This window comes from Hyla sarda, chromosome 4 (assembly GCF_029499605.1).
Source record: "Hyla sarda isolate aHylSar1 chromosome 4, aHylSar1.hap1, whole genome shotgun sequence".
Taxonomy (NCBI): domain Eukaryota; kingdom Metazoa; phylum Chordata; class Amphibia; order Anura; family Hylidae; genus Hyla; species Hyla sarda.
In genome coordinates this window covers 336,872,974-336,899,343 of record NC_079192.1, presented here as the reverse complement: position 1 = coordinate 336,899,343, position 26,370 = coordinate 336,872,974, and the positions used below count along the sequence as shown (strand labels likewise).

The window sequence follows — 26,370 nt, the reverse complement described above, 5'->3', positions numbered from 1 at the left end:
GCGTACTCGCCCACTGAAGAATTACCCTGGACCAGGTTCAGCAGGGCAGTCTCGGCAGAAGAAGCTCGGGCAGGTTCCTCAAAGACACTTCGAATTTCCGAGAAGAAGGAGTGTACAGAAGCAGTGACGGGGTCATTGCGGTCCCAGAGCGGTGTGGCCCATGACAGAGCTTTCCCAGACAGAAGGCTGACTACGAAAGCCACCTTAGACCTTTCAGTAGGAAACTGGTCCGACATCATCTCCAAGTGCAGGGAACATTGCGAAAGAAAGCCACGGCAAAACTTAGAGTCCCCATTAAATTTGTCCGGCAGGGACAAGCGGAGGCTAGGAGCGGCCACTCGCTGCGGAAGAGGTGCAGGAGCCGGCGGAGGAGATGGTTGTTGCTGCTGTAGCTGTGACTGAAATTGCTGTAGCTGTGACTGAAGCTGCTGTAGCTGCGACTGAAGTTGCTGTGTCATGGTGGTCAAGTACGACAGCTGGTGATCTTGTTGGGCGATCTGTCGAGCTTGCTGGGCGACCAGCGTAGTGAGGTCAGAGACAACTGGCAGGGGGACTTCAGCGGGATCCATGGCCGGATCTACTGTCACGATTCGGCAGGCTGGAGGTGGATCCTCTGTGCCAGAGAGGGATAGGCGTGGACCGTGCTAGTGGACCGGTTCTAAGCTGCTACTGGTTTTCACCAGAGCCCTCCGCAAAGCGGGATGGTCTTGCAGCGGCGGTAGCAACCAGGTCGTATCCACTAGCAACAGCTCAACCTCTCTGACTGCTGAAGATAGGCGCGGTACAAGGGAGTAGACAAGAGCAAGGTCGGACGTAGCAGAAGGTCGGGGCAGGCAGCAAGAATCGTAGTCAATATGGTAATAGCAGGAGGTCAAGTACACAGTATGGACAAACACAGTAAACGCTTTCACTAGGCACTAAGGCAACAAGATCCGGCAAGGGAGTGCAGGGGCAGTGAGCAGATATAGTCTGGGAGCAGGTGGGAGCCAATTAAGCTAATTGGGCCAGGCACCAATCATTGGTGCACTGGCCCTTTAAGTCTCAGAGAGCTGGCGCGCGCGCGCCCTAGAGAGCAGAGCCGCGCGCGCCAGCACAAGACAGCAGGGGACCGGGACGGGTAAGTGACCTGGGATGCGACTCGCGAGCGGGCGCGTCCCGCTGTGCGAATCGCATCCCCGACGGCCATGACAGTGCAGCGCTCCCGGTCAGCGGGACTGACCGGGGCGCTGCGGGGAGAGAGACGCCGTGAGCGCTCCGGGGAGGAGCGGGGACCCGGAGCGCTAGGCGTAACATACACTTTGTGGCAAGTCCTAAGAATTGATGGTACAGACAATAGTACTTTCAGCAGCAAACCCGAGACATCAAGAGACATGTACTTGTGAATTCATAGAGGGTAATACTGTGCAATAACTCTTTTGAGTAATTTTCACCTTCTGTACTGCATTGTCATCATCACACCTATTAACATTGATTAAAGTTGTTTGCTTGTTATGGAAAATGATGTATAGCCTAAGAAACAAATAACAGGCCAAAGCAGTTTACACTAATTGCAGCGAAACGCAACAGGAAGCATTAACTATGCCTAAGAGAGGCAGCAAAACTATTCCTTCCAGTTTAGAGCAATGACAACTGCAGCTGGGTATTATTTTTCACTCCTAGTTTATGAAAAGGGAAAAACTCTACTGAAAAATAAGAATGAACAGAAATACAAAAAGTCATTTGGAAAGCTAAGTAGAGGGTCAAAATATAGCCTTAATGGTCCATTTTAAGTAAATGGAAAGTGCAGTTCATTCCAGTGGTAGAATCTGGAGATATTTTCTGTGTATGAAACCATACGGTTCATACGGATTGTTGTTGTAATCCAGTACCGAGTGGCCAATATTACTTTTAGTGCAGCTACTTCTTTTCACTCAGAGAGGAGATGTATACCTAACCTAAAATAGAAAGTAAATTATGTCTGACCTCCATAAAAGGTTTTTTCCCCCAAGAAAATGGAAAGCACAGATAAGAGGCAGCATTCAATTGTACGTATTGTGCACTGCAGATGACTGAAAACTTTGGATTTTGGCTTGCACGCTCCTATTTGAGGTTCCGTTTCCAATTAAATTGAGCTGCTTACCAGCTTTTAAAACACATTTGCAGCATTTAAGTCAGTTAATATGCTGGTAATGATTTGTACAAATATTCAAGATTCTTGAAAAACTCTCAATTTCCCTGTCAAATATCCTTAATTATAAAGCATAGAGAACCTCCACATGGGAAGCTTTAAGAGGCCAGTCACGTGGATGACATTGCAATAAAATAATCATAACAATCTTTTCTCATTATATAATTACGAATGGCTTGATAACTTGCATAAAATGGAAATTGAGCTTTTAAAAATATTCTAGCTTCTAACATTCCACCACATTAAATAGTCACATTAATTGTGTGCGCAACATACATGCAAATGCCCACGTGGTCACACAATGTTCATGTATTTCACCACATAGATTCTCTGCATTACACTACGCCAAGATAATTCAGCATACCAAAAGGGCATAGACTTTTTGGTTATACCTTTATACAATGAAAAAAAAAAAAAAAAAAAAACATGCATCCTGTCACAAGTTTTCTTCTTTGGTCCCCAGCCAAAATATTACCTGTCATGGCGTGCTATGATGTATCTGGTTGCGCTAGTGAACATTGGCCCTCGGTTGGCCTCTGAACTGCAACAATTGCTCATAGCATAGATTCCACTAGGTGCTGAAACCTTCCTGCAGAAATATACACTAATTCTAATTAGATGGAGGTTCTGACCTGCTTTAAAGGGGTACCCCTAGACATCTTATCCCCTATCGAAAGGGGTTGCCGATCTTCAGCTCCCGTGGTCGGGATGGACTCAGCGTGTGGACCTCCAGCGGTTCTGGAAGCCGCTACATGTGGGTGCCGCAGCGGGACCCCGGCGATCTGACATCTTATCACCTATCCTTTGGATAGGGGATAAGATGTCTAGGGGTGGAGTACCCCTTTAAGCAACCTATCACATCCCAGAGATGCTCTAAAGGAATAGAATCTTTGAACTATAAAAGCCAGGAAAGCAACAAAAACTCACTATCATAATCCAGGAGACAAAACATGATACTTGTTTCCTGGTACTTGTCCTGCTCAAGGTCCCTCTGTCATAGGGTAAACAGCTTCCACAAAGGGATACACTTGGTCGGCCACATGTCCATCCAGGTCCCATTCCCCTCAGCATTATTCCACCTCCATAAGAACTACTGACACTTGGCAGTAGAGGTTCATTGATTCTTGCTGCTTGCACAAATTTCTCACTCTCCTGCCTACATTTTGTAACATACATATGAATTTATCTGACCAGGTATTGCTTTTCCACTACTTAGGAATCCAATTTCTGCATTGATTGCCCACTGAAGTCCTTTTGTTTCTCTTAGACAACAAATGCACTAGGACTGGTCATCTGGGCTACGAAACTGACCTGTTGCTTGGGGCACCATGGTTGTATTTTTCTGACCTTTGCTTGACTATGCGCTACATGTTTTTCAGAAAAGTTCATGACATCTTTCTCTGACCCCTTTTAAAAATAAGTTGCTTACATACACAGGGTCCCATTTTGCTTTATGTTTCTCTACAATTCTTCGTATACATTCGACATGGCAGTAGAAATAAACACACGTTTGGCAGTTTTAAAAAAAGGATTCCAAGTTGTCAAGCATTAAAGGGGTACTCCGGTGAAAACCTTTTTTTCTTTTAAATCAATTGGCTCTGGAAAGTTAAACAGATTTGTAAATTACTTATATTAAAAAATCTTAATCCTTCCTGTACTTATTAGCTGCTGAATACTACAGAGGAAATTATTTTCTTTTTGGAATGCTCTCTGATGACATTACGAGCACAGTGCTCTCTGCTGACGTTATTATAATAATAATAATAAGTCTTTATTTATTGTTGTCCTTAGCAGTGCTAACCACTAAGCCACCATGCTGCCCTTGGCATACATCTTCTATGCACGGTTGCTAAAATGAACAGAGATGTCAGCAGAGAGCACTGTGCTTGTGATGTCATCAGTGTTCCAAAAAGAAAGGAATTTCCTCTGTAGGAAACCAGTTGATTTAAAAGAAAAAAGGTTTTCACTGGAGTACCCCTTTAATGACCATGCCTTGTTTGAGGTTGCTTAGATCACTTTCTGTTCTTTTCCAATTCTAAGGTGGATTCACACTTGAACTGGTTTACAGAAAACATGCTCACTTGATTTTATTCTGCACTTTATGGTCATGTGTCTATTTTACATATAGGGAAGCTCCAACCTTGAAAGGATAGTTGCATCTAATAAAGTGGCCATTTAGTGTATTTTTCTTTTAACCTGTTAATGACCCAGGATGAGTAAAGTTGTCCTGCGGCCATTAGGGGTGTATGGATCAGGGACTTGGGATTTGAGCCCTCTCCATACCCAGCAGCTCCCGACTGCTTTCAGCAACTTAAAGTTGATGCTAATAGGTGGTACACAGAAATCTCCCTGACACAGATGTTGTCATTACTGATTTGCTAGTACAGCCTGCCTATACTGGTTCAAGCAGATCACAGATAAATCAATTCTGTGCATTGCAATAGCAATAAACTGAACTGAATAAGAAAACAATTGTTTACAGAGGTCCCCTGGGGGATTTAAGCAGCGTAAAATAAATGTAAACATAAAAACCTATATCTCAGTGTAAGAAAATTTCTGTACTATTAAGGAAAATGGTGTAAACATAAACATACCAAATACCAGAATTGCGTTTCTTTGGTCACATCACAAAAAAAGGGATCAAAAAGTCTGATCAATGTCAACATTACACCAATAAAGATTATAGTTTTATTATGGTGCAAAATCGGATTTACTCCATACAGTTTCGTACACATAATTTTAACCCCTTAAGGACCACATGTTTTTTCATTTTTGCACTTTTGTTTTTTCCTCATCACCTTCTAAAAATCGTTAAAAATAAATGGGAGCTCAACATAAAACGTGATTGCCCAAGTCGAGGATAATGTGTTGCACAAAAAATGCAAGTGGAGACAAAAAAAGGGGAACAGTCCGACTAGGCTAGGGGTGAGAGATAAGAGAAAGAACAGAAGAAAAATGCAAAGAGTAATAAAATAAATAAAAAAGGAAAGAGAATAAGAGAGTTTCCAAATTAAAATAGCATTTATTTAAATAAACTTCATGGAGTGAGGTCCTTAGCCTTCTAAAAATCAACACTTTCAATTTTCCACCTACAGACTCATATGAGGGCTTGTTTTTTGCGCCACCAATTTTACTTTGTAATGACATCAATAATTTTACCACAAAATCTTTGACGAAGCCAGAAAAAATATTTGTGGGGCTAAATTGAAAAAATAAAAAAATAAACGCATTTTGTAACTTTTGGGGGCTTTCGTTTCTACACAGCGCACTTTTCAGTAAAAATTATACCTTATCTTTATTCTGTAGGTCCATATGATTAAAATGATACCCAACTTATATATGTTTGATTTTGTTCTACTTCTGTAAAAAATGATAACTTTATGCACAAAAATTTGTAGGTTTAAATTTTCCTCTTCTGACCCTATAACTACTTTATCCATATACGAGGTGGTATGAGGGCCCAATTTTTTGCACCATGATCTGAAGTTTTCATCTGTACCATTTTTGTTTTGATCGGACACTTTGATTGTTTTTTATTAAAAAAAAATTAAATATGCAAAGTGACCAAAAATATACAATTTTAGACTTTGGTATTTTTTTTACGTATAATCCATTGATCGTGTGGTTTAATCGGTTTAATTAACATTATATTTCTATAGTTCGGACATTTATGCACGCGGTGATACCACATATGTTTATTTTTATTATGTTTTCATATTTTTATATGGAATTTGGGAAAAAGGGGGTGTTTTTTATTAAACTTTTTTTTTACACTTCATTAGTGCCCTTAGGGCAATCCACCCTACTGGACCACCAGGGAGTGTTTACAGGGTTCTTTAGACACCACTGTCAGCTTTGACAGGGGCGATCTCAAGGGTTAATAGCCAGCCGTGGCAATGGACTATTAACGCCAGCCCTCAGCTACAAGAATCAGCTGAGGGCAAGCCGGTGTGGCGCGGGCTTGAGTCGGGAGTCCGTGCCGTACCCCATTAATGGCACAAGGACGTGTATACACCACCTTGGTTGTTAACCAGTTAAATAATAGTAGTAGTAATCGTGGTAATAAAACAAGATGAAAACTATATGAACTGGATGTTGTCATAATAGTAACAAACTGAGAAATACAGATCACATGTCAATATTACAGCTGAATTACCAGAAAAATTCATTATTTTTCCACTTGAAGAATTTCATTACAAAGTACAATTGGTCCGGCAAAAAACAAGCTTTCATTTGGCCCTGTAGATGAAAAAATAAAAACATTGTGGCTCTTAGAAGGAGAGAAGGAAAAAATTTTAACTCATAAATGTACATTCCCTGCAATGCTGGAATTGTAAAAGGTTTAGTGGATGCCAATAGAATGAAGTAAATCTGTTTTAAGTAATTAACCCATAATGCGCTGAAGTATTTCATACCTTAAATAGTGGCAAAATAATAGATCTCTTCATGTAATATGTCCTCATTTATTAAAAAAACATTGTATTTTCAATAGCAACAGCAAAACCCAAGTCTTTCACTGATTGCCAATAGATCATAGGCAAGTGGGCCATATTCTTTCCCTATCTTATTATGTGTTGGCACAAAAAGAAAGGCTGATCATTTATTTCCTGCTATTCAGTAACTCAAACTGCCAGCATAAGCTTTGGCATCTTGTTTGCAGAGAAATAATGACTATTATATCCTATAGCAAAGAACTGATTAAATTTATGCTGCCATTTCCACACCATTCTATATTGTAAACTACAATTCCGAAGACTAAAAATAATGATTGTAGACTTTCCTATATTTTACACCAATATAGTGGGTGACATAAAAAATAATGGCCTTGCTGTTCTTAATTCATATAGATTTATTTTTTCTGGTCCCTGCATATTTCTTATAATCTGTATCTTAAAAAAAATCTTAATATTATATTTTTGATAAATGTTTGGAATGAATAGATATTTCAGATGATACTTTATTTTTAAAAATTCCATAAAAAATGTCTTCTAAACATATAGTATTTGCTAATACTGGATTCTGAACTCCACACAAAGCTCTTCCACTGACCCCACATAGTACATTATGACCAACTACTTACTTTATATGCTGCCAGTATAACAATAAAGTGGTAAAGAGTATTTATAAACATAATGATACATTTTCTGCAGAATGGAAAACTTCACTGGTTGGGGGGAAACTTATTTTTACTCTAGGTGCCAAGATTATAAGAGATTATCAGCATGCGGCATGCTCATTAGCCGACATAACCACAATATCTGTATTTCCACAACAGGCTTGTTCTCAGCCTTTTTTGCAAATGATCACCATAGGAAACATTGAAAGGCCTCACTACAAGTTTCATCACACTGTTATCTATGTGGAAAATAATCAGAGATCAGTCATTATAGAGCTTTCATATATGCCTGTACACATATGCCTACATTCTTAATGCTGCATGGATTAGTGGTATTTTAAGATCAATATTTTTAATGGTTGTGTGCAATTTTGCAACTATTTTTCTATTGTTGTCAAGTGTTAGAGCCCTATTAGACTAGATGATCATTGACTAAATAGGCCAAAATAACCCTGTATATTTGGGCCAATGATCAACCAATGAATGGTCAAACACTATAAATAGGGCCCTGATCATAGGCAGTATAGTGCACGTGACTACAGGATCAAACTATCCACAGAGACTTTTGTAGTCTATGACCAGGGAAGCACATAGTTCGGCAGAAGAGCTTTAAATATAAAATAGGACATTTTGCAAAATGCTAAATAAATGCAAGAAATATATAAATAAATACATATATCCTCAATACACATGCACTCTACATGAACATATACGGTACTTGTTTTTAGCTGCACCATGTCTAATATATAATATTCTTACTTGGCTCCTTTGAAGGAAGGGTGTTGGTTAGACATAACATTTAGCCATTATAACTGTGATTTAATTCTAACAAGTAGCTGTAACGCCTCCTCCACCAAAATAAAAATAACACAAACTTGTATGTGAATTTATCTCCTTCTTTACTAAATGGTCAGGCAAGGCCACATGGCCAAACCCAGCATATTCGTTCTCCTAAAGCTTGTTATGCTACTTTCACACACAGTGTTTTGTTCAGTATTTTTAGCCAAAACCAGAAGACAAAACGATACAAATCTTTCCATAATAGTTTTTGGTATAAAAATATCAATCAAAGTACTTGCCAAAAATACTACAACTACAACGACTGTGAACCCAGTCTTACCTGTCTTAATTCCCTTTAGAAGTCATGTTTCTGTATTTAACATACTCAAATGCTGAATGTAATAAACAATAACTTGTACAACTGAAACAATTACTGTCACCAATTTCATTTCCTCTCTAATGTTGACACATCTTAATTATCTGCCTATTGGGCAGATCACACAGAATGTTGTTGTTGTTGTTATTGGTTTCTTGTTCTGTTTTTAACATAATGTAAATTATGTCAAATTAGTAAAAACCAGTATGGTTGACTAACAAACCAATTGCTGATGACTAAAATATTTCACAATTTACAGTGCACTATGTCATTGTCACGATGCCGGCTGGCAGGTAGTGGATCCTCTGTGCCAGAGAGGGATTGGCGTGGACCGTGCTAGTGGATCGGTTCTAAGTCACTACTGGTTTTCACCAGAGCCCGCCGCAAAGCGGGATGGACTTGCTGCGGCGGTAGTGACCAGGTCGTATCCACTAGCAACGGCTCAACCTCTCTGACTGCTGAAGATAGGCGCGGTACAAGGGAGTAGACAGAAGCAAGGTCGGACGTAGCAGAAGGTCGGGGCAGGCAGCAAGGATCGTAGTCAGGGGCAACGGCAGGAGGTCTGGAACACAGGCTAGGAACACACAAGGAAACGCTTTCACTGGCACGATGGCAACAAGATCCGGCAAGGGAGTGCAGGGGAAGTGAGGTGATATAGGGAAGTGCACAGGTGAACACACTAATTGGAATCACTGCGCCAATCAGCGGCGCAGTGGCCCTTTAAATCGCAAAGACCCGGCGCGCGCGCGCCCTAGGGAGCGGGGCCGCGCGCGCCGGGACAGGACCGAGGGAGAGCGAGTCAGGTACGGGAGCCGGGGTGCGCATCGCGAGCGGGCGCTACCCGCATCGCGGATCGCATCCCGGCTGGAAGCGGAATCGCAGCGCCCCGGGTCAGTGGATCTGACCGGAGCGCTGCAGTGGGGAGAGTGTAGCGAGCGCTCCGGGGAGGAGCGGGGACCCGGAGCGCTCGGCGTAACAGTCATATTCTCCTGTATGTGTATGCAATAAATACACAAAGTTCATTGAGACTCATCCAGCAGTTTGCATTATCTTTACTATATTATGTTTACAGTATTTTAAAAGCAATATAGATCATATTTTATTAGGTGAAAATAAAGTTTACTGACAATTTTTAAGTTACTTTTTCTATGTCATTTTAAAGGACATCTGTAGTGCAAAATAACTTATCCCCTATCCGAAGTGATAGGGGATAAGTTATAGATTGCGGCAGGTCCGGGTGCCAGGAACCCCGTAATATCCTCTACGGCGCTCCTGAATTCTGCTGGAAGGGGGCGTGTCCGTCCTCAGCATGACGTGGCGGCTGTCACGCCCCCCATGTATCCCATAGAAATACATGGATGGGGTGTTTCAGCCGCCGCTTCATGCTGGGACGAAACGCTCCCTTCGGCAGAATGCCAGGGCCCCGTACAGGAGATTGCAGGGGGTCCCAGCACCCGGACCCCTGCAATCTATAAATTATCCCCTATCCTTCAGATAGGGGATAAGTAATTTTACGGTACAGATGCTCTTTAAGGTATAAAACATACTTTTATCTGTGTTTGTAAAAAAAAATATTAAATAAAAATAACAAATTAGTATTTAAAGTTAAATATGATTTATTGAGTTTGGGATTCTCTGCTTGAGATTCCCTCTAAAAATAAGGATGGAGTACTGATGACTTAGGGCCCAGTCTCTGTTAGATGGTCAGTCATTTATCTGAATAGCTGGCATGCAGGGTGAATAAATGGCCAAATAAGACCCTCGCAGATGACCAATAAGGTTAGAGAAAATTGACAGTAAACTTGGATGATTCCAGGGTTGACTTTTTTAAATTCTGACAATGAATTGGGAATAAAGGATTATCTCGTGAAGACAACTCCTTAATTCAGAGTTCATGATCAGATTTTACCACTACAATATATCAGTTTAAAAAATATGACATAGAACTAAAAACAGGACATAGCGCTGAAGCAGTTATGTAGATACATTAATTTCCGCCTTTGGGTGTTAACCAACAAAAGTACAACATTTTAGTCATGCCTTATGATTTCCTTGGCCAGACAGGTGGAAAGAGTAAGCTAAGACAACAAAATTTGTGCATTCCCAGCATTATTGCGCATCTTTTTAATCATTAGTTTGTATGATTATATTGTACCCCACAAGATGCCAAGTCTTATTTAAAGATGTCTGGTGATAGTATTTTGTTCACAATAACAAGTTTGCCAGTGTTGACCACGCAGTAGCTTTTAAAACATATTGCCTGAGGCTGCCATCAGTTAGCACTGTAAATTTAGTCAGCACTGGCCATCTTAGTGTGGTTATAAGAATGATTCTATTCCAGTTCTGAATATTTTACCAGCTCTGTGCAATGTGGAACCTCCAGTCCCTCTTTGAAATGGAAAAGCTGCACTATAAACCTGACAAAGAATCAAGATGACAAGACTGGAAAGGAGTTCTGTTGATAGAAAAGGATAAACTGCCCATCTTCCAGGGGTGCCAAGGGAGATGCAGTAAATGTAGCATCTTTTTATTCTACAACAGACCCCTGCAAGAAAGTATTATGTCTTAAAGAAAGACAGAGCAATTAATTTGTTGCCTGAAGCCATGAATGGACTGGTCACTTCTGAACAATCAGTCCCACATACTTTGTGAGCATTGAAAGATTGCATTTAACTATAATTAGTTATGCTAAGCCTGTTAATGCTGAACTATCACATGTATAGGAAGGTGGAAAGTGTGTAGCCCATAAACAGACTGTGATATGTAACAACCCTCACCTCTTTTATACCACATAACAGATCTCTAGTGACTGCCATCCTACCGCATAGTCCCTTTAGCTTTTACATACTGACGATCTAGAGATAGAAAGCAGCATGGGAAAAAGCACTTACTAGTATATATATTTCCCAAGCAATCATTAAATCAAACACAGACTGCTGCTTTGGTGGTGACCTCACTGATGATCACAAGACACAGGTCACGATATTCTGAGGTGAGAACTCTGACTCTTAGGTGGCTTGTAAAGAAAAGACATGAGCTAAGATCTCCAAGTCAGGTTTAGTGAAAGCCGGGATGCCTTCTCCAACAAGTGACTTATTGATTTCTATTTTCAGTTGTTTAAAGAGGCACTGTTATTGTGAAAAACTTTTTATACTTTGCCGTACTACTGATAAGATTCCGTTTTTAAATATAAATGTATAAATAAAGTAAATTTTACTAAAAAATTTAAATGAAAATAGCCACCATTAGGGGTCATTTGTCTTTATGCAGACAGACTACTTTGTATTTTGCAGCATACTTGATACCAGCCATAAAGCATGTTGGCATCCAGTATAGGAGATCACCATTGCCCCACTACAGTCTTCAGCTGTTCCTAAACTCCCATGATGGGAGTTGTAGTATTACAACAGCTGGGGGTACAATCTTTGTAAAACTCTGTTTTAGAGCTGTGTATTCTCCAGCTGTGTGCCCCCAGCTCTTGAAAAATCACAGACATGTGTGGGCATGCTGGGAGTTGTAGTTTTGCAACAGCTAAAGGCAACACTGCTCTAACAGTGCATTATAAACACTGCAGCTCCAGCTGTTGCAATGCAAAACTATAACTCCCAGCAAGCTTGAACAGCCAAAGCTTTCTGAATCCCGAATAACAAAGAAGCTGATCAGACATTCAGGAGTCTGTGAAAGCTGAAAGACACACATAGTGACAGCTATGTTGATTAGCATCCAGCTTTACTAGGAACAAATAGAAAATGTGTGCAAAAAAAACTACTGTGCAGTGATTTGCAGACTGCCAGGCTGCTCCCAGACTGAGAGCAGATGAGTCATCCACAGTGAGGGAGAGAGATGGACATGCCCCCTCAGAAGGAAAGAACAAAAAGCAAGTGAACTACATATAAAGGGTATTTTTAAGGGACATATAGGTCTTAGACGGATACAAATGATATGTACATGATCAGGATTAGGTACTGAGTAGCATATCACTTTTTTTTTTTTTTTTGCACTATGACAGGTAAGCTTTAAAGAGAATCTGACAGCTATTTTACCCACAATAAACCCAATATACTAAGTAATAGTGCAGGTGAATAGCTTTAAAAAAAAAAGGGGTACTCATATTAGGTTAGATATTCCCTGAGCTCCAGCTTGCCATGAAGATGGAGAGCTGATTTGCCCAGCTCCCCTGCCCCATCAATATTCATTCCCTGGCTCGCTCCCTTCCATGACGAGAGAACCTGTGTGGGAATTATAAGTGCTCTGCTCCTCGCCTTCACTGAAAGGGGCCAAGGTGGGGAGTGAATATTGATGAGGCAGGGGAGTTGGGGACCCGTCCCCCCATCTCCATTACAGGCTGGAGCGCAATGGCAACTGTAATGTGCAGAACTAAGGAAACTTTCAGAAATTCTAATAAAAATGTAGATACCCTTGTTTATGGGGTCCCTCATTTTTACAAAACAGTTTAAGCCCATGTTTAGCCCTGTCTTTTTTACCTATGTGTAAACAAAGCCTAAAAGAAGAATTGGTGTAAAGCTGTTTAGGATTAGTGAGTTTTAATTCTTTAGATGCACTGAAATCTACTTGATGAAATTCTACAAAACTTGTGTCAATGTTCAACCAAACCAAAGAGTAAACAAATACATATATTATATTTAGCAGCACAACTAACATGTATAGAACATCCTTAGAGCGAATGTTGTTTACTACACTCTATTTTACAAGCGCTTATGCACCCATCATTTACTGGCTGCTAATTACAGTAATTTACTATGGTGCTAATGACAGATCTCACAGGGAATAGATGGACTATGGCAATATTCTTATTTGCTTTGATGTTGATGTGAAGAGGCAGGAGAACAGAAATGATTTGTTAGGGATCACACAATTTCATGATGGAATGTGGATGGAATGAAAATGTTTATAGCTTTCAACAGGTACATATATCATAGGCAACAGTAAGATGTCTCTATCATATGTTGATAAATATAGGATTTTAAAATAAATATGAATATTTTGCCAGTATAAGAAATTATTAGACATTACCATTTTTTTCCTTAAAGATTGGGGTAACAAAATTCTAAATGTATGCATCTTATGAATAACAATTTCATATATATCACTGGAAAATTTGACTTAATTGTCTATGTGTCTTTCTGAGCTTTTATTGGAGACAGATGTAGTACATTCTCCGATAAGTCTAGTAAAGACATCAGTGGTTAATAAAAGGTGTTTTTGGGGGGATGAAAAAAAACAAACAAACAACTTTTAAGAGGAGAGTGACACAATTCAATACTTCACTTTTAAGAATCTTCAAACAAAGTAATATATAAACTTTAGGCAAATAAAAACATTACATTATGACTTACAGGAGCCTGTAAATAAAAAAAAAAAAGAGACTAGTACGGTAAAATGGAACCCACGCGTTTAATTTTATTCATCTAGCCAACAAAACTTCCGCTTGCATTGTAGTCCCTTCACTAGATGCTAAAAAAAGCATTTAGTAAGGTACACAGAAATAAATAGTTCTTTATACTAAGCCCTGAGCGTTAGTTTACACCATTCAACATACATGGACGAAACGACATAGGGGTAAGACTTGCTGCTGGTGTTAAGAGGGACTTAGCATCTTTGTCAGGTGAGTTACATGTGTGAAATTCCCATTTATTTACCCTCATTATGGTGGGATCCATGGATATATAATACCAGCAGGTAATTTTTGTTGCTTGGTGCATACCTTGTGGTTCCAGTGGGAATTATTCACACTTTTGACTTACTTATGTTTCTCGTTTTTATACCATGTATTGAGTTTACAATATCCATTATCTTGCTTGGCACTTTACCTATACATTACTAGTATTGGCCTAATTGTGGACTTGTGTTTATAGTTGAAATAGTGGTATATGTGCAATACATTATTTATGTGGTACTAGCTGAGTACCCAGCGTTGCCCAGTTTTTCATGCCTAATCCTTGTGGGGAAGAAAAGCAGCATATGAGGAAGTACTTGTCCTCATATCCTCATATCCTGACCTCATATCTCGACCTCATATCCCATCCTCATATCCTGTACTCATATCTCATCCTCATATACCGTCCTCAGGTGGGCCTGAGTTGTGATGAAGAGATTGTAGGCCGAAAATAGAAGAAGGTTTTGTGAAAGTGGGCATGACTTGCAAGTCGGATCAATGCAAAAAAAAGGGTAGAAAATAAAAGGGGTATGGCTTAAATGGTGGATTTGGCTTTGCAAGATGGGGTGTGGCATGCAGGAGGGGTGTGGCCGGGACTTAAGACAAAAAACACATCCTTCACGCAAGGGGGAAGGTTAGAGTTAATTTAACTATCATATTTTTATTTGACATAAAAGTAACATGTGTACTAAGTAGGGATCAACCAATATCGATTTTTTTTAGGGCCGATACCGATACTCTGTGGAGGTTAGGGTCGATAGCCGATAACTTATGCCGATATTCCGGTATAAGTTATCGGCTATTTATAACCCCCCCCCCCCCAGCGACACCGCTGCAGATCACTGATTTAAAGTGGGCGCTTTAAATCAATTAACTGCAGCGGCTTTTGCGGTGCCAGAGACTGCCGCCGCCACCCGCTTCTCTCCCCCTGCCTGTCCTGGGGTCCTCCTGAGTCCTATCACCGCCACCATGACTGCCCCACCACCACCGCACCACGTCACACCTGATTTACTAAGAGTAGTGAAGTCCTGATATCCGGTATTAGCAGCGGGTCCCGGTTGCTGATAGCAATCAGGACCCACCAGGTATTAAGCGCACTCAGCTTCACATAACGGGAGCAGGCAATGGACGTAAATATATGTCCACTGTCCTAAAGGGGTTAGTGGTTATCAATAGGAGAGGCAAAGGTCAATGTTACTATGAAATGATCTGGTCTCATCAAATTATAGAGCATTGAAACTATGGAATCAACTATTATTTGTTATTTGTAACTGCTCTATGGCATATGTATCAGTATATCTTAATACTTAAAGGGGTATGCCGCCCCCAGCATCTGATCCCCTATCCAAAGGATAGGGGATAAGATGTCAGGTCGCCGGGGTCCCGCTGCTGGGAAACCCTGGGATCTCCGCTGCTGTGCAAACTCACTCTGTGCATAATGACGGGCAAGGGCCAGAGAATCGTTGCTTCACAGCCCTGCTCCTTTGTGACAATACAAGTCTATGGGAAGGGGCGTGGCGGCCATCACGCCACATCGCGTGACGTCACGATGCTCCGGCCCCTGTATCGCCGATCATTACGCACAGAGCAAGCGTGCGCTGTACAGTAAAGAAAGTGGGGTGCCACAGCCGAGATCTCGGGGGTCCCCAGCAGTGGGACCCCGACAATCTGACATCTTATCCCCTATCCTTTGGATAGGGGTTAAGATGTCTAGGGGCGGAGTACCCCTTTTTAATAGGTGCCAGTTGTGAAGAATTGATTCCTAGTACTTTTTGCTTACAAGATTATACTTTGAGAGTGCAGGAACATTTCTTCTGTTGCACAGTTTTCAAAATCAATAAAAATGTATCAATAAAATAATGACATAAAATATAAATATTAATATAGCATGCCAGCTCCTATATAACAATAGTACTTGAGAGAGAATGCCCTAATTACTATGACTATGGACTGAACTGGTAGATGTAATTCTTTATATTCCACAGCAAAATGTTCAGTTAATATAATTGTTTAAACAGTTTTTACTATTTCATATATATCTTCCCATTTATGTATCCAATTAACCATATGATTTAGTAAATATAAGCTAAAACTTGTGCATAAAGAGAAATAAAAGATATATATGGCTCATAAAGACTATATTATTGTGCAAGTCTTTTGCACAGAAATCCTGAAATCCTTTTTATGATTTTATGGTGTAGATTAAGAGAAACACTGGTGAAGATGTAGAGAAACACTGCCTATAATGTTGTCATGTTATTCCCACTTGACAAGGAACACATACTCAACTTTATGTAGACTCCTGAAGAGGCAGGCATTTGATCAGACACCTTTAGGGTACATTCACACGTACATAATCTGCTGCATATTTTCTACAGCTGATTTTGCTACCCATTAAAGTTACAGACCCTTAAAGTGCCTAGCGGCAGAAAACAGCTGTCCCCACTTGTTCACATTGGCGTCTTAGCTGAGGTAAGATGCGGTTCTGTACTGCACTTTATTGAAATAAAGAACAAAGACTTAAATCCCGGTGAGTGCCATTGTACTTCTATCATAGAATGTATAAAATTGTACATGCATTTAATGGATTAAATCAGTCTTCTTTGACTGGTGCAGATCTTTTATAGCTGATTTTCACTGTATGCTCTTAACAGCAAGCTTTCATCCATTCTGTGCTGTTTTAATGTGGTAACACATTGAAAATGTCAAAGCAGAAACCCAAAATAAAATGTTGTACTATTTATGGTTTTATTCACTAAGCATTTAAAATGTTCCATTCATTATTTCCCAAATGACAACATTCTGTGCGTTTTGCCAATAATAAAATTTATACAATATTAAATTGGCAGAAACTCACAGAAACATTGCTTAGCAGAAGTATGAGACCCCACTGGAGGACACAACTAAAACAAGGTAGAAACATGTACAGTGGGGCAAAAAAGCATTTAGTCAGCCACCAATTGTGCAAGTTTTACCACTTAAAAAGATGAGAGAGGCCTGTTATTTTCATCATAGGCAGGGCAGGTTTTAGGCTTAGCGTGGCCCTGGAAAAAATCAAAAGTGGGGCCCCAAAAGTCGTAATAGTGCACTGACCAGATTTGCACATTTTTGGTCACTTCAAATACCATTAAAAAAAATCTAAAAAGCAATTGAAAAGTCCCATCAAAACAAAAATGGTACCAATAAAAACTACAAATCACAGCTCAAAAAAATTACCCTCATACATCCCCATATACAGAAAAATAAAAGAGTTATAGGGATCAGAATAGTACAATTTTTATATTTTTGTGTAGTTCCCCCACATTAGGTTGGCAGTATAGTTCCCCCATAACACTTTGGCAGTAGAGTTCCCCCCCACATTAGGTTAGCAGTATGTTCCCCCACATCAGGTTGGCAGCATAGTTCCCCCACATTAGGTTGGCAGTACAGTTCCCCCGCGTTAGGTAGGCAGAATAGTTCCCCCACATTAGGTTGTAGTTCCCCCACATTAGACTGGCAGTATAGTTCCCTCACATTAGGTTGGCAGTATAGTTCCCCCACATTAGGTTGTAGTTCCTCCACATTAGGTTGGCAGTATAGTTCCCCCACATTAGGCTGTAGTTACCCCACATTAAGTTGGCAGTAAAGTTCCCCCACATTAGGTTGTAGTTCCCCCCACATTAGGTTGTAGTTCCCCCACATTAGGTTGTAGTCCCCCCACATTGGGTAGGCAATCCACTTCAAATCCACTTCAAAACTGAACTGGTCCCTGAAAAAAATTGTATTTGTAATGCCTATTTTCCTTACAAGCAGAGAGCTTGAAAGTTAGAAACTTTTCATGAAATTTTTGAATTTTTCACCAAGAAATTATGCAAGTATCGATGAGAATTTACCACTATGTTAAAGCAAAATATGTCACGAAAAAACAATCTCGGAATCAAATTCATAAGTAAAAGCGTCCCAGAGTTATTAATGCTTAAAGTGACAGTGGTCAGATGTGCAAAAAATGCTCTGGTCCTTAAGGTAAACTGGGCTTGGTCCTTAAGGGGTTAATAAACATTGTATTTAATAGTTTGGATATTTACACACACAGTGACACCAGATATGTTTATGTTTATTTTAGGTTACATTATTTTATTTAAAAAATAGGAAAAGGGGGTGATTCAAACTTTTATTAGGGAAGGGGATAATTCACATGAACTTTTTCTATAACTTTTTTTGGTGCCCATAGGGAACTATTACATGCAATCGTTAGTTTGCATGCACTGTGCAATCGACGATGTCCGGAGATAGCCGTAGGTCCTGGTTGCGGATAACAACCAGGACCCACCGGTATGAAGCGTGCTCGGTCTTCATACAGCAGAAGCAGGCAATGGACGTAGATGTACAGTCACTGTCATTAAGAAGTTAAAAGTATCTAACTCTAATAATAATTGTGGTGCAAGTCATGTAAGATAGTTTTTTAGCGCAATTTACACCCAAATTCTGGAGCATTTGTAATATGCCATGTTGCAGTATATGACATTTATAATTGATGGTCTTTAACAATACCAATTGAACAGGGAAGCTCATATTACTGTTCATTAGAGTTTAGGGCAGCAGGAAGCCTTTCTCAGTCACAGTAGTTTGTGTCAGAACAGGCTTACTACTGTCTTATCTGGTAAAGGCTTCCTGCTGCCTTAAAATATAATGAGCAGTAGAATGAGCTACCCTCTTCACATCAATGGTCTCATCCTGGGAAGACAGGAGCGGGAGAGAAGTTCACAGCTACAAACTAGACAGCTGAGCTGATAATGTACGCTCATCTGATTATCTGTGCAGTGTGGATTATGACAATATTCATGAGTTGCTTTATTATACCATTATACAAGGGTTTATCATAACAACATCTGAAAAAAATGAAAGAGTGTGAAGAGGTTTTGAATACATATTCTGGAACACAGAGGAGGTACCCGACTTACAGCAGCATAACTTAAACTTTCCAAGAATCATAGATTTCAAACGCCCCCCACTTTCAAACGCCCCCCACTTGTCCCCCCACTTGTCCAAATCTTATACTATAATTACTGATGAAATCCTTGTAATTCTTTTTTTCCTCACTGAGGTAATATACAGTATAACGTTTCATATTTCCTATTCTATTTCTCTAAATTGATCATCCAATAAAAATCTAATTGATATCACATCTTGAGACATGTAACCATATAGCTTGACTAGTTCTAGGGATAGGAAGTAAGGTGGTAATAGTGCTTTCCTATAAAAAAGGCTCAAATTAACCAGGTCTCCATAAATAGTGCCAGAGGCGTCAGTTATACAGATACTACGGTATGTCGCGGTAAGTCACCATTTTACATACAATATTCAAGTTACAAAAAAAAAGAAATATCTACTGTACATTATTTCATTTAAGGACAACAGTGGTGTGAAATATTTCAAAGCTAAATATATTCCCTTGCCTTCCAGAAAAAGGCGTCACATCTAGTCCGCCCTGCTATTTTGTGGGTAGAAGAACTCAGTTTGAGAAAAGCAGGAGATGCTTAAGAATATATTTTCCAACCAGTCCTTGTAAAAGCTTAGGCCTGTTCTTTGAAAAACATTAAGGGGTTTAACAAAGCTAAGGATGGAAGCATATTTCAAAGAAATAAGTATATGAGAACAAGAGGTCACATTCTGAAGCCGAAGTGATTGAAAACTTAAGGCTAATTGGAGAAAAGTTCTGATATACTGAAATGATGGTGAATGCATTCAAAAACCTAACAGCAAGAGTGAAAAACAGCGAGACACAGAGAAATTACTGCAGAAAACCATAAAATGTATTAATTAAATGCTAAGAAAATAAAGATATACACTCAGCCTTATAAAACCTAATGCTAAAAGGTACATTGCCAACCCAGACATGTGATAAAAACTTCCCCATATTATTACTGCCACATATTTATTGGGTGTCCGGCTCACTGAAAATATCTTTGAGACCAAATACAGACTATACTTAAATGAAGATTGAGAAGGCAACTTTAAGCAACTACTGCAAAATGTCTAAAGGGACATATTACTGCTCAAGCATTTTTTTTCTTTTTTTGGCTCCACTCTGCCAAACTAAATAAAATCTCCATGGCTCAGATCTCTAAAAGAACGTCAGCAGTTCTTTCCCAGACAGTGCATTATCTTAAAAACCCTTCTGTTGTTCTTTTTAGTATATATCATTGTCCTTGCTGTCATACTGCATCACTATCCTCTATCTGCTGCTTCCCCTTGTCTTGTCGCCAAACTGTCATACAGAAATATAACTTAACCACCTTCCCCTTGACCTCAAAAACAGACCAGTATTTTTATCTTATGCATTCATGGAGCTTTTACATAGGACACTACAAGGTAAGATTAAACACAACATAAAGAACACTTGTTCTGCACAGTATTTAATATTTGCATTGAAACAAAAAAATCTAAGCTTAGGAATTTAAAGACTATGGACAACAATGACTTGGGAAAATGCCTTTGTAGTGGTTATCTTTATGATACACTAAGTTGAAAATTTCCATTTCTATGTTTATTTTAAGAACCCCTGATTTCAGGTTTTTAACCTGCTCCTAGTTTTAGACTGTTTCATGTGAGTGAGTTCCTACCAATAATATACAGTATGCAGCATGTGAGGTCTGCATGTCTAGGATGAGTCTGACTTCCTTCACTAGCTCTTATGTATCCGCACAGATTTCTATAACCCAAGAGGGATCTAATCTCCTATGCAAGACACTGATGTTGTGTGTAATCTCTCCCCACCCACTATACAGAGCTTACCAGTTATGCTTTGCTTACTATTTACACTTATACACAGCCCATGTGATCTCTTCCACTGTTCAATGCAGTACACTTTTTCAAGTGCCTTGTGTGTGCTCTTCTCCCTGTCTACACTGTGGTACAGTGCAGCCTGTGTAATCTGTTCTCACTGGATGCTTTCCCTGCTCTGCACAATCTACTATATTGTATATTGTATATAACCTTCTATCCATTGATGAAGAAGAGCCCACACATTGAAGAAGAAGACACCACACATTGAAACTACTAAGGAAGTTGCTTAACCTCTTCCCGCAATATCACTTGAAATAATTTTGCATTCACTTCCAGGCAGTGGAAGAGAGAGGTGGTGTCTGGTAACTATAAAATAAAGTATACTAAGCAATTGTTTGAACTAGTGATTGAGTGTGAAGTATACAAATGAGTGTAAGTATAAAAGTGAGAGGGACTTAAAATGAAGGGAATACTGTAAGAAGTATTGTGAGCATTAAGTGCATTTCTGTGAGCTTTTTTTCTCTTTCTCTGTCTTGGAGGAATACAGGTGGAGAGTTGGTGGAGTAGTTAATTAATTAGCAACTGATAAATTGCAGCTATTTGCAGCCAGCTATCCTTTGCACCCACTTCCAGGCAGTGGAAGAGAGCGGTGGTGTCTAGTAACTATAAAAGAAAATATAGCCATTGTCTGAGCTAGTGATTGTGTGTCTGTATATAAATAAGAGTGTGAAGTATACAAGTGAGTGCAAGTATAAAAGTGAGAGAGACTTAAAGGGGTACTCCAGTGGAAAACTTTTTTTTTCTTCTTTTAAATCAACTGGTGCCAGAAAGTTAAACAGATTTGTAAATTACTTCTATTAAAAAATATTAATCCTTCCAGTACTTATTAGCTGCTGAATACTACAGAGGAATTTTTTTTCTTTTTGGAACACAGAGCTCTCTGCTGAATCACGAGCACAGTGCTCTCTGCTGAAATCTCTGTCCATTTTAAGAACTGTCCAGAGTAGGAGAAAATCCCCATAGCAAACATATGCTGCTCTAGACAGTTCCTAAATGGACAGAGATGTCAGCAGAGAACACTGTGCTCGTGATGTTAGTAGAGAGCCCTGTGTTCCAAAAAGAAAGAAAAAATCCTCTGTAGTAGTCAGCAGCTAATAAGTACTGGAAGGATTAAGATTTTTTTATAGAAGTAATTAACAAATCTGTTTAACTTTCTGGCACCAGTTGATTAAAAAAAAAAAGTGTTCCAACGGAGTACCCCTTTAAAATTAAGGGAATACTGTAGTAAGTAAATAAGTATTGTGAGCATTGAGTGCATTTCTGAGAGTTTTTTTTTCTCTTTCTCTGTCTGGGAGAAATACAGGTGGAGAGCATGTGGAGTAGTTAATTCATTAGCAGCTGATAAATTGCAGAAGTTTGTAGCCAGCTAGCCCTTTGCATTCACTTCCAGGCAGTGGAAGAGAGAGAGAGGTAGTATCTGCTAACAATAAAAGAAAGTATACTAAGCAATTGTCTAAGCTAGTGATTGTGTGTCTGTATACAAGTGTGTGAAGTATACAAGTGAGTGTAAGTATAAAAGTAAATTTGGGGAGTTTAATTGAAATATGTGATTTTTTTTTTTTTACTGTTAATTTTTGCAATACACAAATGTAGTATGGCAGATGAGGTTCGACACTGATAAATGTAAGGTTATGCACATGGGGAGGAAAAATCCTGGCTGGGACTATGTATTAAATGGGAGCATACTTGGGACAACTGACATGGAAAAGGATTTGGGAGTCTTAGTTAATAGTACATTTAGCTGTAGTGACCAGTGTCGGACTGCTTCTGCCAAGGAAAATAAAATCATAGGGTGCATCAATAGGGGCATAGATGCCCACGACAAGGAAATAATTCTACCGCTGTACAAATCACTAGTCAGACCACACATAGAGTACTGTGTACAGTACTGGGCACCAGTGTACAAAAAAGATATAGTGGGGCTGGAGAGGGTTCAAAGACAGGTAACCAGAGTAATACGGGAATGGGAGGACTACAGTACACAGAAAAATTATCAGAATTAGGGTTATTTAGTTAAAAAAAAGGAGGCTTAGGTGAGACCTAATAACTATGTATAAATGTCAGGCGACCTTACAGAGATCTCTCCCATGATCTATTTATACCCAGGACTGTATCTATTAACAAGGGGGCATCCTCTATGTTTAGAGGAAAGAAGGTTTCTATACCAGCACAGATGGGGGTTCTTTACTGTAAGAGCAGTGAGATTGTGAATTATCTGCCTAAGGAGGTGGTCATGGTTAACTCTGTAAAAGAATTTAAATGGGCACTGTCAGATACAACAACTTTTGATATGTTGTAAAGCATACAAAACCAATAGGTTTTGCAATTGCTTTCATTCGAAATTTTTCAGTATTTCATCGTGAAAAAGCCAGTCAAACAACTGCCCCCGCTGCCTGCTTGGATACATACTAGTCCTGCTGTGTCCATGCATCATCACCTATGTCATGGACACACTTCCTTGATTGACAGCTGTGAGTGCAGGGCTCACAGCTGGAGGAAAAATCCTCCCACTGTCAGCTTGTGTCCCACTACTGTCAGTGAGGACAAGCTGGGAGTTGTAGTTTTGCTAATGCTAGGGGAGATGTGAGCAGACAGCATTCTGAGGGAGGGGGTGGAGACCTGAACCGGAGACCACGCCCCCTCCCTTTGAGAGGAATTCAGACTAGTGAGCTAAATTAAAAGTGTAATAAAAAATAAATAGAGGTGCTAGACACATAAAAAATACATGTACATGGTCAGGATTAGGTATTGAGTGATATATAAAAAAAAATTTGTTGGATCTGACGGGTACGCTTTAAAAGGGGTCTGGATAACATTACAGGTTATGGATTCTAGATATATAGGGACAGAGGGTTAATCCAGGGACCTATTATGATTGCCATATTTGGAGTCGGGAAGGAATTTTTGCCTCGTGTATGAGGGATTTTTGTCTTCCTCTGGATCAACTCAGTAGGGACTCATTAGGGTTATAGGTAGGTACCAGGATCGGAGCTGAGCTCACTGTGACCGCAGAGTCTATTTGGGTTACAGAGGGAGGGAGCTCCCTCTGTCTACGATCAGCGCTCTGCAAAGTGAAAGCAGCGTGCCGATGGTTGCCATGGCAAATGGAGGCCTGACTGTGGCCTCTGTTGTCATGGCAACAGGAGCAGATCAGTCTCTAAATAAGGTAGAAACTGATCTATCCTATGCCTGTCAGTGTAAAACTGACAAATATAGGCATAATTCAGTGGCGTACAGATGTGTACTCCATTAAATTATGTGTATAATAGTAAAAAAAAAAAAGTTAAATGTGAAAAAAAAAAATATATATATATATATGTATATATATATAAATAATAATAATAATAAAAATAATAATAATAAAATATATTATATAAATGTTGATAACCTTATGATTCACATATGTGGTTCCACCAATCACGAACATTTGTCACTTATTTAAGATTGATGTTTGTATCTTTGTACTATGCTTGAAAAAGGCTCGTTTAGCCAAAATGTTGTGCCTTATGCTCTGATGCAATAAAGATCTTTTAGCCTGCATTTAACTCGGACCTTGTGATTGGTGTTGTTTTCTTGAGGAGAGAAGTGTGTTTGTATCCGGCATGGCAATCTGGGGGATGCTCTGCACCGCACTGAAGGCCGTCCTATGCTGAAATCTCCAAAAGCATATATATATATATATATATATATATATATATATATATATATATACATGTATCTATTTTACACCCCAAAACACACCCAAAAATAGCCCCCCCCAAAAACGTCAACATGTCCCGCAAAAAAAAAGAGTCCTCACACAATTGAGTCAGTGAAAACATTTAAAAGTTATGGCTCACAGAATAAGGTGACTTACAAACATAATTGTATCAACTGCAGAGTAAAGATAACATGTCATTTATACCGCATGACGAACGGCCTAAAAAAATTTATAAAAACATCCACAGAATAGATTTTTTTATGCATACCACCTCATAAAAAATAAAATAAAAATTGAACAGTGTAACATGTACCCCAGAATGGTACCAATGAAAGCATCAACTTGTTTCCCAAAAATTTTTTTGCACCCCAAGGTCTCTGTAATTTTATATGATGCCAACAAAATATCCTAAACTAAAAGGAGGCCCCAAAATCCACACAGCACGCCTTCATGTCTGAGGCCTGTGTGAGAGACATGATATGGGATTTTTCCAAATACGTCAGAATTTGGGGAATAAATCTTGAGTTGCATTTCTTTGTCAACACCTACTGTGTTATGGGAAAAAAATGGATCAAAAAGAAAAATCTGCAAAAAATGAAATTTTAAAATTCTGCCTCCACTTTGCTTTCATTTCTGTGAAACACCTAAAGGGTTAATAAACCTCTTTAAAGGGGTACTCCGCTGTTAGACATCTTATTCCCTATCCAAAGGATAGGGGATAAGATGTCTGATCGCAGGGGGGCACTCTGCTGGGGACCCCTGCGATCCCCTCTGCAGCAGCCTCTGCAGCCCGGAGCTAAGTTTTCTCCAAAGCTGATGACGGGCAGTACAGGGGATCGAGCACCATGATATCATAGCCCACCCCCTCATGATGTCATGCCACGCCCCCTCAATACAAGTCTATGGGAGGGGGCGTCACACCCCTTCCATAGACTTGCATTGAGGGGGTGGACGTGACATCGCAAGGGGGCGGGGCCATGATGTCACAATGCCCATCCCCTGCACTGCCCGGCATCAGCCTCGGAGAAAACTTAGCTCTGGGCTGCTGAGGTACTGGGCTGCTGCAGGGGGGATCGTGGAGGTCCCTAGCAGTGGGCCCCCTGCAATTAGACATCTCATCCCCTATCCGGAGTACCCCTTTAATGTCATTCTGACTACTTTAAGGGTTTAGTTTTTATGGGGTATCTAGCATACAGGCCCCTCAATTCCACTTCAGAACTGAACTGGTCCCTGAAAAATCAGATTTTGAAATTTTCACATGTCAGATTTTTAAAATTTGCCTTGGTCATTAAGTTCAAAACAGGCTTAAGAGTAAAGGGGTTAATATTTGAATTAAGAAAGTAAAAAAGTAAAACAAAAAAACTGTATTAAGATGTCCAAAGTCTTTAAGTTCTTTTAAGTCTAATGCTGTAGGGGGCTACACAGTAAAATGGCGTGTAGTCAAGGACTAGTTCACCTTTGGACACACATTTACATAGTGACAAGGAGCCCTGATCACGACCCTATGAAAATTTGTGAGCAGTATTATTGCACGGTGATAAACCCTGTATGCCAATAGCACTCATAAGATGAAGATAGATCGAACATGTATCTCATTTACTTGTCATTCAGTGAGTACAGACATCACTGTGTTGTTACTCTTCAGTCAATATTTGTTGTACAAGATGAGTTAAGGGAAACAAACAATGGATTATTGGTGGCTACTTGGCGGCAGTAACATATAATAGAC

General features: G+C 39.7%; 1 protein-coding gene and 1 long non-coding RNA gene across 13 annotated transcripts in view; one reads left to right on the top strand and one right to left on the bottom strand.

The window, feature by feature from the left end:
• The window catches only part of LOC130369634 (uncharacterized), a 55,892-nt gene extending 33,540 nt beyond the window's left edge, over positions 1–22,352 (top strand). The window contains exon 3 of the long non-coding RNA XR_008843070.1: positions 22,245–22,352. This is a non-coding gene — a long non-coding RNA (uncharacterized LOC130369634). The remainder of the gene's footprint in view (positions 1–22,244) is intronic.
• The window catches only part of TENM2 (teneurin transmembrane protein 2), a 2,592,228-nt gene that overhangs the window by 837,916 nt on the left and 1,727,942 nt on the right, over positions 1–26,370 (bottom strand). The window lies entirely within an intron of this gene.